Source organism: Lontra canadensis, unplaced genomic scaffold, assembly GCF_010015895.1.
Source record: "Lontra canadensis isolate GAN:19392208 unplaced genomic scaffold, GSC_riverotter_1.0 scaffold5, whole genome shotgun sequence".
NCBI lineage: Eukaryota > Metazoa > Chordata > Mammalia > Carnivora > Mustelidae > Lontra > Lontra canadensis.
In genome coordinates, this window is record NW_022630999.1 from 42,565,491 (window position 1) to 42,581,706 (window position 16,216).

Sequence of the window (16,216 nt, forward strand, 5' to 3'; positions counted from 1 at the left end):
GCCCCGCGTGGGCTTCACCCCGGTTAAGACTCTGCAGCGATGTCCCTCAGCGGAACAGACTTTTAAAAGTCCTGATTTTGTGCTCCGTTGCTCCGCCGCTTGCCGGGAGCCGGCCCCTCCCCCCGGGGTCTGTCTTCCCGTCCCTTTGGATTCACTTCTCCGCCAGTCCTACCTTTCAGCAAGTGGTTGATTTTCTGTTTCTAGAATTGCTGTTCTTCTTCTCTTCGATCTCCCGTTGGATTTGTAGGTGTTTGCAATCTTTAGATAAGCTATCTAGCTGATCTCCCGCAACCTGAAGTAGTCTCAGCTGCTACTTCTCCGCCATCTTGACTCCTCTCGCCTGAAAATGAGGTTTTGCTCTGCTTAAAATTATATGTAAATTTTTGGCATTTTATATTAAGGTTGTGTTTTTAAAATCAAGTTATTATGAACAAATTACAATAAAACTGTCTTTCTTATGAAAGTTGGGCAAATTAGTCTGCTTAAATTTTATTTAAATAGCAATATACAGTAAACCAAAATACTTAAAACATTTATTCTGACATTTAGAAAATACTGGCTAGTTCACTTTTTTGTAATTTTTGAAAAGAAAATTTCATTTTCCCCAGAGCTGTATGTGTCCATGTTTGAATGTGTGTGTATATATGTGTGTGTGTCTCTGTGTGTAAATCTTATTTAAAATAAGAGACATTGGGGTGTTTGGTGCTCTCTTTTCCTGTATTTATGGCCCTCATCACTGAGGAGTCACTGCCTCATGAGACTTACCCTGGCAGCCCCTTAGGACTTAGACTACATATGTGTCCCAAGACTCTGTGGGAAATTCAGCCTTTGGGGTTCTCTGGCACCTTGGTCCTTTCTGAAACAGGGGGAAGGAGTTTTACACTAGGATTGAAAGGATCTGTTCTGTCATTGAACTTAGCAAATTTTATTGTAAGAGTCTAATGAATCTACAGCAGTTAAAGGATCTAATCTTTTCATCTGACAGCTAGAGAAGTTGAAACTGCACTCAGCTTTATGAAAGGAAAATATACTTATGAAGGAGCGTAGTCATGGCTGTGCTGATTGTTAGCTGGTCATTAAAAAGAGTGTGATCCTGGGATAACTCCTGAAAAATGTCATAATGGGATTACTGTACAGAGGAATTTAGGCAAGATACAGTATACTAGGTACATAATAATTTTTAGTAATTATGAGTAATTAGTATTATATCAAGCATCTACCTTGTTGTCTAATACATAATAGCTGCTTGATAATGATTTGGGTTGAAGTGAAATCCAGTTTAAATCGCTACAGTGAAAATGCGAACTTACTGTCTTACATTGCTGCAAAGTCCTGCTTTCACGTTCATCCAGAGAGGGTGCTGGGAAAATCCAATCAATCCTCTCCCTCTCTCCCTCTCTTTCTCTCTCACTTTCTGGCTTTCTTTCTTTCTGTATTTTTCTGTTACTTTCTGGTTTTTGTTTCTACATCTGTCTCTGCCTTTCTGTTTCCATCTTGTTTCTTTTTGTCCCTTTCTAAAACTGCCTCCCTTCATCTTTTCTCTCAGTGTCTCTTCCTGCTTGTCTCTCCACCTGTCTTTCTCTCTTCTTTTAGCTCTTTGCATTCTTTTTTGTCTTTCCTCTCATTCTCGTTCTCCCACCCTGCCTCTGCCCCTGTATCTCTTTTCTTTTCCCTCTCTCTCTTTCTGGGTCAGTCTCTTTGGTTTTGTCTCTTCACCTCTTCTGTCTCCCTCCCTGCTACTTTCCTTTCCTACTTTCCTATAATTCTCTGCAGACTCCAGTGTCAGAATGGCTTCTGACCATTTATATGGAAATTGGTGCTGATGACTCCAAAGAAAAGAGAATACCACTTCTTAGATAGCTCCAGCAAAAGCCCAGATCTGGAACAAGGAGCTTTGAATCACCGAAATCTGTTGAACTGGAAATGAATTGTATGTAACAATAATAAACACTGTAGCTTATTAGGTATATACTGTGTAGCAGGCCCTGCTCTCCTTGTTCTTTATATATAATCTTACTACATCCTCATAACATCTTTGAATATGAAGAAGTATACTTATCCCCATGCAACAAAGAGGAAATTGAGGTTTAGAAAAATGAAGGTTGTTAGCTAGGGTGGCTTACATATACAACTGAGCTGGCATTAGGAAATGGATGGGCCAAAGCCCTCTGCTCTTAGTTTCCATACACACCAATGTCTCCCCAGAAATTTCAGTTCTTTGGATCTCCATTTCTTCACCAGTGAAATGAGATGTTTGGTTTAGGTATTTATACTGCTGGGTCCTTATAATACTAATTTTGCAATTGATCTTCGGTAAATTATAAATGCATTTAAGAGCCTTCTGCCCCTTCCACAAGATCTCAGCACTCTTTTGTGTTTTGATAACAGCACATGGGATTTTATTTAACACATTGTTTCAGATCTACCAGAGCTCCTAGGAACTTAGCTTCTTCTTACCATCAAAGAGAAAATCAGCCTTGTTTGTACACATTCAGAGAATGTATTGGCTCCCTTAACCTGTCCCCAGCCCCATTCCTGTTTTTCTTCAGAAATAAGGATTGGAGTCCAAGGACTTCTTGTCCTCAACCACATGCAAAATCATATCCTTGTAATACAGCTAAAGATGTAAGAAGAGGTGAGTTAGCTCTCTTTCCTTTGGGTATTATAAATGACAGTTACTATAGGCACAAGTAATTGCATCTGTTTTGTAATTTTTTTTCCCCTAATTGGCTTTCTGATATTTTTTATTTTTCAGTTTTCTATTTTCTTTCAAGAGATCCTTTAATTTATTCTCTAGATTATTCTGTATTTTTTATGATTTTGTATATTTTAACCAAAATTGGATTTTCTCTCTTCAAATATCATTATCATCACTGATATTTCATTCTAATGAATTGAATAAGGAAGCTTTAAATGTCATGGTTCTTTAGCTGTCTGACATTTAGCCCATTTTGTGCAGTGTTGGTTTAGAAGAAGGGTTTTCTTTTTTTTAAAAGACTTTACTTTTTTAAAGCAGTTTTAAGATTTTATACTTAGACAGCCTCTCTCATTATCAACATCCCACACCAGGATGATGGTACATTTGTTACAATTGATGAACTTAAATGAACACATCCTAATCAGGCAACACCATAGCTTACATTAGGGTTCTTTTTTGGTCTTGTACATTCTGGACAAGTATCTAATGGCATGTATCCACCATTAAGGTATCATACAAAGTAGATTTGCTACCCTCAAAAACTGTGCGGCACATACTCCTCCTCCCCTTACTCTCACAAATTCCTGGCAGGTACTCTTAACTGTCTTCATAGTTTTTAGAAGAGCTTCTCCCCCCCCCCACCAAGTTGGTATTTTTAAATTTCTTCTAGCAATGTATGCAGCAGGGTTTAAAATAAATTGAATAAAGTTGCTTCTATTGTTTAAACTCCACTTAGGGGTTATTTCCCCTAAAGGACTGTATGTCACAGCTCTGATATAAGTGCTAATATTTAACTCTTTGTTCAAAAATAGAAAATTTTTGGTATTATTGTTAAGGTGTTATCTTGTTGTCTGAAAATAAACCATTAATTGTGTTTTTTATATACTCTTTTTGGAAAGTGTTGTATTAGTATAGATTTTAAATTCTAAAATCTGCTTATGAGACATACTGTTAGGCTCTTATCTGAGACCTGAGCCCACAGCGCCTTCTGGGTGAGCTTGTTACTGAGTCTGGGTGATCTTGGGTATTTTGGGGGACTTAGTGTTATCCTTCGGAAATGTTTTCTTAGATGGCTTCTGAGCCCTGAGCTCTTTGGCTTCTGAACCTTCCTTTGAAGGTGTAAAAGTAGTCTGAAGAATGGTAGTTAAGCCTTGCTAGCATATTAGCTTCATATAGAACATTTTGCTGCAAGAAAAACAAAGGAAGGTTTTTAGACAACACTGCAGAAGCAGAACTGGGACTAATTTTTACTTTCTTATTTTTAAGTGCTAGAATATCACAGAAGTGGCAGACATGTTCTGGCATAATGCAATCTCAGGTCTTTATTTTTCTTTGAAAAATATGAATATTACTTATTGAAGATAGAAGGCAGATCCTGTAATAAAAAGAAGACCTGGACTCGGCTGCTTCTTACGTGTACTGGGTGGGTCCTTAACTTTTCTGCCCCTTTACTGACACATGAGGCGGCTGAATGTCTAGTCAAGGATAGATAGGGGCACCTGGGTGGCTCAGTGGGTTAAAGCCTCTGCCTTCGGCTCAGGTCATGGTCTCAGGGTCCTGGGATCTAGCCCCACATCAGGCTCTCTGCTCAGTGGGGAGTCTGCTTCCCTTCCTCTCTCTCTGCCGGTCTCTCTGCCTGCTTGTGATCTCTGTCTGTCAAATAAATAAATAAAATCTTAAAAAAAAAAAAAGGATGGATATTCATCTGAGGTATAGTTATTTATTGACTGTCTCATCCTTTAATGGAAATTTGTTGACTGTCTCATCCTTTAATGGAAATTTAAACAATGTGAATTTGAAATATTATCATCTATAACAGTGTTGTCTCACTGTGTGTACAAAATTTATAATAACATGATATCCCACATTAACTTTTTACTTATTAAAATATTACAAAATTTCAAATATAGGTTATTAGGTTATTTGTATACTTTATGATAGTCCATGTGGGAACATTTCTTTGGCTAATAAACCAATAAAATTGTCACTGGTCATCAGGATTCATATGAATTGAGAGTTTCAGTTGGTTGACGTCTACATGAATACATATCTTTCATAAAATGTGAAAACCGTGTATATTGTTCTATGAGATATTTTTAATACCATGAATGGTTTGGTAAAATTTAGCTTATTTATTCAACAATGTACCTGAATTATATAAGATACTGGGATGCATCAATGAGCTAACGAGATAAGATAGTTTCCCTCATAAAGCATGCACAGTGGTGTCCCAAAGTAACATTTGGGTGAATATGTAAGGATCAGCTGTTTTTAGTTTTAAAAATAAATTATCTCTGTTGAAGTAAACTTGTTTTAACAAAAATATGCCCAAGCCAAACAGTTCAGTATTTCACAGAGGAAGGCTAGAAACTCAAGTGGAAGAAATGATCTTCAGCTCATATATGTCATTTGATAAAATTGCAACTTGATAAATTGGAGATTGTCAGCATTCAATTAAACATTAAGCAAATTCCAAGTAAAATCAAACTTGCATTTCACCTAAGGTTGATCCATGGTCTGATACTACTTATGGTCATGCAATCCAGCAATATAGTCACCTGTTGGTGGGTTTGGAATGTATCTGTTGCTTCTCTCTGTAAGTATGATCTATTCTCTGTAGTTAGGCCTCTTATGGGAGCTATTTGCAGATTGTTTTTTGTTTTTTTTATTAACATGTATTATTTGTTTCAGGGGTATAGGCTTATGATTCATCAGTCTTACACAATTCACAGCACTCACAATAGCACATAACCATCCCCAGTATCCATCGCTTAGCCTCCCCATCCCTCCCACCCCCCTCCACTCCAGCAACCCTCACATTGTTTCCGGAGATTAAGAATCTCTTATACTTTGTCTCCCTTTCTGGTTTCATCTTGTTTCATTTTTCCCTCCCTTCCCATATGGTCCTCTGTTATTGTTTCTCAAATTCTTCATATCAGTGAGATCATATGAAATTGTCTTTCTCTGATTGACTTCTTTCTTTGCAGATCATTTCCCCCCCCACATATTAAGAATGCAAGGCAACTTGAAATAATAAAGGAAATTTCCCTCCAGAAATATTTATTGTTTATAAGATAGTATTCATAGCACCTAAATTATACATGTTGTATTTTTTTTTTAAGATTTTATTTATTTATTTCAGAGAGAGAGTGAGAGAGAGCATGAGGGGGGAAGGTCAGAGGGAGAAGCAGACTCCTGTGGAGCTGGGAGCCCGATTCGAAACTCGATCCTGGGACTCTGGGATCATGACCAGAGCCCAAGGCAGTGGCTTAACCAACTGAGCTACTCAGGCGCCCCTATTTTGCATTTTTAATAACATAAAAATATTTTGTTAGACTGTGCTTATTTTTGTTTTCTTTCATTTTTTTAAGATTTATTTTCCATCATTTGACACACATATATCTTGCCAGTCAAGAATATTTGCTACTTTTCAAAACTACAATGTTGTTCAAGTCCTGTGTCCTTGCTTATCTTCTCTCTTGTTGTTATACCCATTGTTGAAAACAGCCTACTGAAGTTTCCTAATATTATTTGTCTTTCTGCCTCTCCCTTCAGTTCTGTCAAATTCTGTATCATATATTTAGGAGCTTTCATGTTTGGTGCATAAATATTTAAAATTGTTATCTGTTCTTGATAAATTAATCATTTTAATTAAAAAAAAGTTCCTTATCTCTTGTAACTTTTTTTTTAACTTAAAGTGTGTTTGTCTGATATTATTAGTATGATGACCCTGCTCTTTTCTAGTTATGATTTGCATGAAAAATGTTCTTATCCTTTCACTATCAGCCTATGTGTATCATTAGATCTAAAGGGAGTTCCTTGTACATGGTACATAGTGTTAGATTTCGTGTTTTTGATCTATTCAGCTAAATTATATCTTTTGACTGAGAAGTTTAGTCCAGTTATATTTAAAGTAATTACTGATATGAAAGGATTATTTCCAGTTAATTCATTCTTTTCTGTATGTCTTGCAGCTTTTTGTCCTTCTCCTCCTTTCTTTCTTAAATTTAAAAATTTTTTTAAAGTTTTTTTTTAAATTCCAGTTAGTTAACATACCATGCAGCATTAATTTCAGGTACAAAATAGTGATTCAACCCTTCCAACTTAATATTTTATTAGACTGTGTTTATTTTTGTAGTAGTGTGTTCAAATGGAGGCTTGGGCCACAATGCATTATGAAGGTAGATCTTGTCTAGGCTTCCCTCACAGAGAACCCTGCTGTGACTCAATACTCACCCTATTTTTTAAAGGAGAAGAGTGAGTCTGTCATCTCCTACTGCAGGCCTAGGGACTTCAAAAAGGTTTATTGGACAGACCTCAGCTGTGCATTCTGATCCCCACCTTCCATCGAGGGTTTCCCTCTTCACCTCAGGTTAGGAAAGAGAAGATTTAGGGAGTCTACTCTGAGGACATAAAATGAGTTGCTGAAGTTTAGATATAGTGGATCACTGTCTAAAGCATACCTAGGAAATCAAAATTGGATGCAAATGAAGAGTCTTGTCACAGATTGGATTCTCCAGAAAGCAGGCACTGAGATGGAGTTAGCGTAAAAGGTTTATTGCAAAGTTAGCACCTGTGAAAGGAAGAGTGGGGAGGCAGGACTGGTTGAGCTGGGGGAGCCGTCAGACAGCCATGCAGACCACACAATGTCTCTGCCAGCCCGATAGGGAGCTCTGAGCAGAGTGCACTTCAGCCGAGTCTGGTGGACATGGCTAGGTCTTTGTACCAGAGTCTTGCTTAGTTATGTTCTGGGGGCCACCCTGAGAAGACTGCCTTTGTCATAAAAGCTGAGGCAGACCCTGATGAAGCTGACAGCTGGAGGCTGTCCACTCATCACATTCCTCACAGATGGGCACCAAGTGCTTTCTTGGAGACGAATCTGGGTGGGCATCTCCATTTGTAACAAATCCTCTAGCGCTATTTTCTGTTTCTACTCATAAAAATAAAAGTCTTTGTACTTTTAGTCATGAAACAGTCTCCCATGTAAGTAATTAAAATTTTGCAGTTGAGTGTAATAATTCAAAATATTAAGTTTTCTTCAAAGGTTTCCTTTTCCCTCCAGCCCCAGCACATATGTGACTACTCTCTTCCTTCCCTTTTCTCTTTAACTTCCTTTCTCCTACTCACCAGAGGTAGTTTCTTACCTTTCCAGTTTGGACCCACAGGGGCAGTCATTAGTGGAAAGAAGAGATACTGTTGGGGTCTCTCTGACCCATAAATGGGCAATTACTTCTTCTCTCTCATGAAATATTTTGTAATAAAAGGTACCTTATTGAAAGATGAAAGTATTAGATGCTTTTGATGTATTTTCATTAATTATAGTAACTACTACTGATTTGATAGGCACTTCTACCAAGAACTTTATTGAAAGATCCTTACAAATTTTATTCTTTGTTATATGTGAGAAATGACCCCCCTTAGAAAATGGAGGTGGTAGAATCTTGGTGTCTGAGGATCCCAAAGTTCTTGCTCCTAGATGGCCTAACTGTGGGGTAGATTATTCTTATGTTTTCTACATTCTGTACTTCATATTTACTTTCTTATTTCGACCCCACTAAAATTCTTGATTTTTCATTATATTTATCAATTCTGATCTTACTATTAGTAAAAATTAATTGGGTAAATACAGTATAATTAACTCTCTTAAATCCAAGTTCAACTTGCAATGACCTGTAAGTTAGGAAGGTAGTTTTCAATGTGAAGATATACTTTTTGCTTTGGGAGAATACATTTTAGGAAGTTGAAAAAGAGTGACTTTATTGGAAAGGAAGGTGCTGAGAATAGCAGATCTAATTCACTAAATTTTGGCTTTGGCTGCTACTGAAGTTTATCGATACAGGAAGGTCTCCCAGATGTTTGTTTGCAAATTATTTTAGTGTTTATTGCTTGAAATAGAATAGACATTAATTGTAGCTAGTTTTTTTTTTTTAATGTTAGGATAATGCAGACATCAAGATTTGTGGGGGTGGTATTATTGTTTACAAAGAACAAAAATGAAATGGAAGCAAATTTTACTTCCTTTTACAGTGAGTATTCTGATAGTTTTTAGCTTTTAATCTTGTGATATTTCTCTTGTGGGAGACTCTATCATTATTAACTTCCTAAGTTATTCAGAATTCATCTCTTCCATATTTATAAGAGGTACAACTTTACATTTTTAAAAGAATGGTTCATTTCTCCAAATAGAAATCTGAGCACTGACAATTTTAGCAACATTTTATTATGAGCATTTGTCACCATTCTCATCATTGACATTTAATTGGTTTCCTTTTAAAACCAAGAAAAGATCCATCCAGTAGATATTTATGGTATAGGCACAGTTCTAGGGGCTCTGGATAAAACCATGAACCAAAGAGACAAAGCCCTTCACTTGATAGGGCTCATATTCTAGACGGGTGAGATAAACAATTAAAAATAATAACCTTTAGCATACATGATGATAATAAGTGCTGTGGTAAAAAAAAAAAAATGAAGCAAGATGTCAGGACAGAGAGTGCTGATGGATTGGGAGGGGACAGAATGTTATAATTTTAAAGCAGGAAATGGTCACTGAGAAAATGACATTTGTGTAAAGACTTGATGAAGGTCAGGGACGGAGTCAGACCAATATCTAGGGAATGCACATCCCAGGCAGAGAGAACAGCAAGTATAGAGGTCTTGAGACAAGAACTTGCTTGGCATATTGAAGAAGAAGCAGAGAGGTCAGTGTGGAGGGCACAGAGCAGTGAACAGAGCACATGAGGCTCAGGAAGTAATAGGGACACAGCAGATAAGGCCCTGTAGAACCAGTTTTGGAACTAGGACTTTTTTTTTTTTTTTTTTCCAAAGTAGGCACCATGCCCGGGGTAGAGTCCAACAGGGGGCCTAAACTCAGGACCCTGAGATCAAGACCCGAGCTGAGATCAAGAGTAGAATGCTCAACCAACTGAGCTACCCAGGCACCCCTAGAATAGGACTTTGAAGCTGAATGCATTGGTAGTGCATAGAAGTATTTTGATTGTAGGAGGGAGAGTGGTCTGACTTCCATTTCAACATAATATTGAAAATATACTCTAGCAAAGGAAAAAGCAGACAGATTAAGTAAAAAACTGTGATAATAATCCAAGTGAGAGATGGTGGTGACCTGGACCAGCCATTGTAATGAGGGGTTGGGAAGGAGAGGGAGTTTTTGAAATATGTTTTGAAAATAGAGTCAGAGGGATTTCCTGAAGGATTGGCAGTGAAAATGAAACAAAGAATCCATACTGCCTTCAAAATTTCTGGTATTGAACAACCAAAAGACGGATTTGCCAAAATACGTGGATATCTCCAATCCATTCGTAATCATGTATGCATTTGGTGTTTACTAGGCACAATACAAGGTGTTGCTAGACAAAAGAGAGAAAAACAAACTAAATTGGCTATAGTTAAAGTAAAGCAACATGAACCCTATGGACAATCTTGGGCAGTATAGAGTCCTAGGAAAGTAAGAAATAAATGATACAACACGTATACCTCAAGATACAGAAAGCAGAAAATGAGCTGAGGTCAGTCGCAGTGGGTAAAAATTACTATGTGAAGGGGGTAATCAGTTCTGTTCATGAAAATTCTTATAGTTAGATCAGATCTGCAGGCACTTTGAAAACAACTGCTTCTAACTACATTCCTTTCTTTTCAAATTCAAATGACATCTTAAAATCTGTGTGGCTAATTACTATGACATTGAAATTAAGAACAAGGTATATGGTTGATGAGAATACTGGCGATCCCCAGGGTAATTCTAGAGCACCTTCCTAAATCTAATCATTGATTTTGCTTTTCATTTAGTATTGCTTTAGCAAGGAGTTCACGAACATCACTGAGTCAGGCATGATCATTCTAAATTTAAATGGTGTACACAGTAAAAGTGTTGCAAAGCACTTTACTCCATCCTAGCCAGTGAAGAGCATAGCTTTGGTTCCAGATGTACTGGCTGCCTTAACAAAGTAGAGGAGGATGGATTTAGCATCTCAGCATTGTCCCACACTAATGTAATATGACAGTAATTGTGAACACTTCTCTTACATTGTCTTCAGGACATTATGGAAAATTAATTAAATAGTACCCAAAAAGCATGCACTGTTTAGGGAATGTACTGAGTAAAAACAGTAGCAACAGCCTTCCTACACCCTCCATTAATTGTATCTTCTTGTTTTGTCTATTTGAGATTATTGCATTTAAATTTATGTGCATGCCTAGGTTCTCTAGATATTGTTTTCCTAATATATCTCTTCCATTTATTTGCTAACATATCATAACTTATCCAGAGTACCACACTTAAAAAATACCTAAAATGCACAAATATTGCTTTTGAAATGGGTGCTATTTACAATGACTTTGGGTTGGTATGATGTAGACGCCCTACCTTTTTTTTTTTTTTTAATTTGGTATGTTAGCTGTTTTGCTCATTTTTTTCCAGTTTCACTGAGATGTTATTGATATAACATGGTGTAGGTTCAAGATGTACAACATAATGATTTGGGTATCAAATATATATATCTCATATATATATGAAATTGATTATCATAGTAAATTTATATAACAACTATCACCTCACTTATTATTGTCTTGTGATGAGAACTTTTTAAGATCGACTTTTAGCCACTGTGAATACAGTATTGTTAACTGTAGTCCCCATGTTGTACGTTACATCCCCAGAGCTATTTATCTTATAACTAGAAATTTGTACTTTTGACCGTCTTCACCCATTTCCCCCCCTTCCACCTCTCGGAGTCATTCATCTGTCCTCTGAATCTGTAAGTCAGTTTTTTTAAGATTCTACATATAGATGAGATCATACAGCATTTGTCTTTCTCTGTCTGACTTATTTTACTTAGCTTAATGTCCTCAGGGTTCATTTATGTTGTCACAAATGTCAGGATTTACTTTGTAGGGGAGGAAAAATTATTTCCTTCTACCCTTTAAGGTCTGCTAGCTGGCCTACAAATTAAATTGACATGAGACAGATTAATAGGAGAAAATAACCGAAGTTTAATTATGTGTGAATGGAGGTCCGCTATTAAAACTGAGACCCAAAGAAATGACTGAGGTGGGCAGTTTTTATACTTTTTAGACAAAGAGACAATAAATCTGTGAGAAAGTGACAGAACAGAGAAAATTTAACTTTTGGAAACTTCAGGTAGTAAAAAACTCCAAAGAGAATTTGGATTGCAGCTGTAAATTAATCAGAAGTAACAAGGGTTATTAATACAGCCTTCTCAGCCCTAAATTTCCTATCTCTGGTAAAAATAAGTAATAAATTTAATAATAATAAAGTAATTAAATTTAATAATAATAATAAAATAATATTGATAAAATAATAAAGATGCCTCTTTACCTGCTGGTATGGGCATGATACTTTTATTTCCTGCTTTCAGAGGGACAGAAAAGAGTGTGAATGTCCTTCTTGCACAAGTTGTCTCTGAATAATTTTTTTTAAAGATTTTATTTATTTATTTGACAGAGATCACAAGTAGGCAGGCAGGCAGGTAGGAATAGGGAGAAGCAGGCTCCCCACTGACTAGAGAGCCTGATGTGGGTCTGGATCCCAGGACCCCGGGATCATGACCTGAGCTGAAAGCAGAGGCTTTAACCCACTGAGCCACACAGGCGCCCCTCTGAAGTAATTTTTATTTAAAATAACTAATACGCCAAAGTGGCAAATTTTAGGAAGACCTGCCCTTGGCCACTATGCCTTCCTTTTATAGATGGATATATTCTATTTTACATATACCGTGTTTTCTTTATCCATTTATCTGTCGCTGGACACTGAGGTTTCCATGTCTTGGCTATTACAAATAACGCTGGGTCTGCACATTATCGCTTTGGGATGATGACTTCATTTCCTTTGGAGATGTACCCAAAAGTGAAATTGCTGGATCATACAGTAGTTCTCTTTTTCATTTTCAGAGGAGCCTCCTTACTTTTTTCAGTAGTGGCTGCATCTGTTTACATTTCCACCTACAGTACACACGGGTTCACTTTTCTCTGCACCCTCACTGATACTTACCTCCTCTCATTTTGGTACATCCATTCTAATAAAACCACATCTCATTGTGATTTTGATTTTCATTTCCTTGATGATTGGGGATGTGGAGTAGCACCTTTTTGTGTACCTGTTGTCCTTTTGACTATCTTCTTTGGAGAAGTATCTGTTCCAGTCATTTGCCCGTTTTTTAAATTGAATTCTTCAGTTTTTGGTTTTGAGTTGTATAAATCCCTTATATATTTTAGATATTCACTCCTTACGAGATAAATGGTTTGCAACTATTTTAAATTCCATAGGCTGCCTTTTTATTTTGTTGATGATTTCCTTTGTTTTGCAGAGTTGATATTAAAATGTCTACCAAAATCTGTCTATAGATTCAATGTAGTCCCTATAAAGGTTTCAGTGGCATTTTTTCAGAAGTAGATTAAACAATCCTAAAATCCATATGGAACTTCAAAAGACTCCATATAGCCAAAATAATTCTGAGAAAGAACAGAGCAGGAGGCATCACACTTCCTGATTTCAAGCTACTCCAAAGCCACAGTCATCAGAACAGTATGGTAGTGGCATACAAATACACACATAGACCAATGGAAGAGAATGGAGAGCTCAGAAATAAACCCACACAGAAACGGTCAGCTAATATTTGACAAAAGAGCCAACAATATTCAGTGTAAAAAGGACAGTCTCTTCAACAAAGAGTGCAGGGGCAATTGGATAGTCACATGCAAAAGAATAATACTAGACCCGTATCTTACCTCACTCATAAAAATTAACTTGACATGGAGTAAAGACTTAAATGTAAGACTTAAAACTATGAAACTCCTAGTGGAGAACGCTTCAAAGCACAAGCAACTGAAAGCAAACTGAAGCACGTGCTCTCTTTTTTTAAATATGAAGTCGATTTGTTCATTGCTTAAAAAGTGTATTCTTTGTTAAGCTGCCAAAAAATTGCTGCAAAGTTGAAAAGAGTGTGAACACTCTGTTGAGGAGAACCCTGACCTCCAGAGTCCTGTGCTCCTTCCAACCTCACCCTCTTCTCCCAAGGAAGGGGCAAGAAGCTGTTAGGTTGTACCCCCAGGGCACAGGCTGCTAGATTTGGTAAAATAAAAAGAAAAGGACAAATTGGAAACCTTATTTGTAAAACATAAAAAAAGCAAAAGGCTCACTTACGTCAAACAAATAAGCTTTTAAATCAACAAGAAAAACTCTGGTAGTGTTTCTTATTTTCTTTGGCCTAGCAGCTTAACTTCTATGATATTACATATCATAAAACCTTAATAGTGACTACTTTTCATGAGGGTGGTGGAGAAGGGGCTTTTCCTTTTCACTCCATAATTTCTTATTTCATTTAAATTTGTTATCAGGAATATGATTTACTCTCTTTTATAACTTAAAGGTTTTTGTTTTGTTTTGTTTTAAATTGTGTATTTGTGCATTCCTCCTTTTTCTTTTTTTTAAGATTTTATTTATTTATTTATTTGATAGAGATCACAAGTTGGCAGAGAGGCAGTGAGAGAGGGAGAAGCAGACTGCCCACTGAGCAGAGAGCCTGATGTGGGGCTGGATCCCAGGTGGGATCATGCCTGAGCCAAAGGCAGAGGCTTTAACCCACTGAGCCACCGATGCACCCCTTTGTTTTGTTTTTTAATGAAGGAGAAAATGCTAGTTTCTCTCAAGTCCCAGCACCATGCTTGGTTTTATAGGAGGCAGCAGATAGTATTCCAGAGCTTGACCTTCTAGGAGAGATAACGTTCCCCTAAGGATTTTATTAGTGAAGTTTTTAAAATCCTACCTTCACTTAAAAGCAGTCATTTGATCATGCATAGAGAAAAGAATGCAGATTGTTTTTTAATACAAGGGTCATTAGTATTGGTAATGAGATATTTATTTTTAGAATCACTTATCCTCTTGACCCTGAATTTGTGGTGCTATTTGACTATTAAAAAATGGCTATGAGAGGATATTAAGTGAGATAAATATTATTAACCTGAACTTGGTCTTTCATTAGCCCCTGTGATATGCAGTGCTACTGAACTCAGGAGACACCTGTTTTAGTAGGTTAATTTCTGCCACAGAGGGAGTTGCTGAAATTTACATTTGCTTTGTTTTTAACTATCTGTAGGAAATGACTTTAGATACTTCTGTCCAGGAAAAGGGCAGAGTATTAATATTGTGTAATTATCTTTTCTTTCCTATCCCCAGAAGGTTTGTCCAGGAGGAGCATTCACTGGTAGTAAAAAAAAGCACCTCTTTGTGTTTCTCTCCTCAGAAAGTTAAAAGGCAGTATTGCTCTATCACCTTCTAGTAATAAAGCAACCGACTGTTATTAAATTTGAAAATACTTTTTTAAAAGATTTTACTTATTTATTTGAGAGAGAGAGAGCATGAGAAGGGGGAGGGTCAGAGGGAGAAGCAAACTCCCCACTGAGCAGGGAGCCCAATGTGGGACTCGATCCCAAGCTTCCATGATCATGACCTGAGCCGAAGGCAGTCACTTAACCAACTGAGCCACCCAGGTGCCCCTTGGAAATCCTTCTTAACACACAGGAATACTATGCTGTTGTGGAGAAGGAAAAATTCTTTATCTACCCTTCAAGGTTTTCCACCTGGACTAAGAATTAAATTTACACAAGACAGGTAAACAAGAAGAAAACAAACAAACAGGTTTATTACATGCCCAAAGAGGCCCAATATTGAAATTGAGACCTAAGTAAATGATCAAAGCAGTCAGCTTTTATCATTTTAGACAAAGAGACAAATTTGTGAGGCATCAATGGGATAAAGAAAATGGGTGTTTAGGAACTTTAATTAGTAGGGAATCCTGAGCAAAATTCAGGCTGAGGTAATAGATGGAAAAAAAGTAACTGAGTTTGTTTCTACAACTTTTTCTCCCTCAGAGTCCCTATCGCTGATGATAAGAATATCTTTTTACTTCTCATTATAGGGAGGGTATTTTTCATATGGGAGTTTTGTTTCCTACTTCTGAGGGGACAGAGGAGGGTCTGAGTGTCCTTGCTTTGGGTGTTTCTTAAATAACTTTAAAATGATCAGTATGCCAAAGCGGCAAATTTTGGGACAGCCTGCCCTTGGCCTCTACACTATTCTTGGTTGTAATTGACTGAAAAAAAGAAAGAAAAAACCTCTGATAAGCTTTTTCTTATATATGACCATGAGTTTGTATTTAATGAAAAAGAGCAAGTAATGTAGAGATTTTGCAGGCATGGGTTTGTAACCAGCTACAGAGCTTGGGAAAGACTAAAGTATGTCAAAGCCTTAGTGATGCTTGTGAGGCAGCTAATTCTTTTGTAAGGGCTCTGTACCTTCCTTCTCTTCGAGCATTGTTTGACCATTTCCATCTTTTATTCCATTGCCAAAGGACTAGTTCCCTCTCCGTCTGCAAGAGAAGACAATGAATGCGCTGCATGCTGGATAGGGAATGTTTATCTGCAGTGCACCATACAACATGTGCACCATTACAGTGGGTAAAAATGAATGCAGCATTTTAGTAG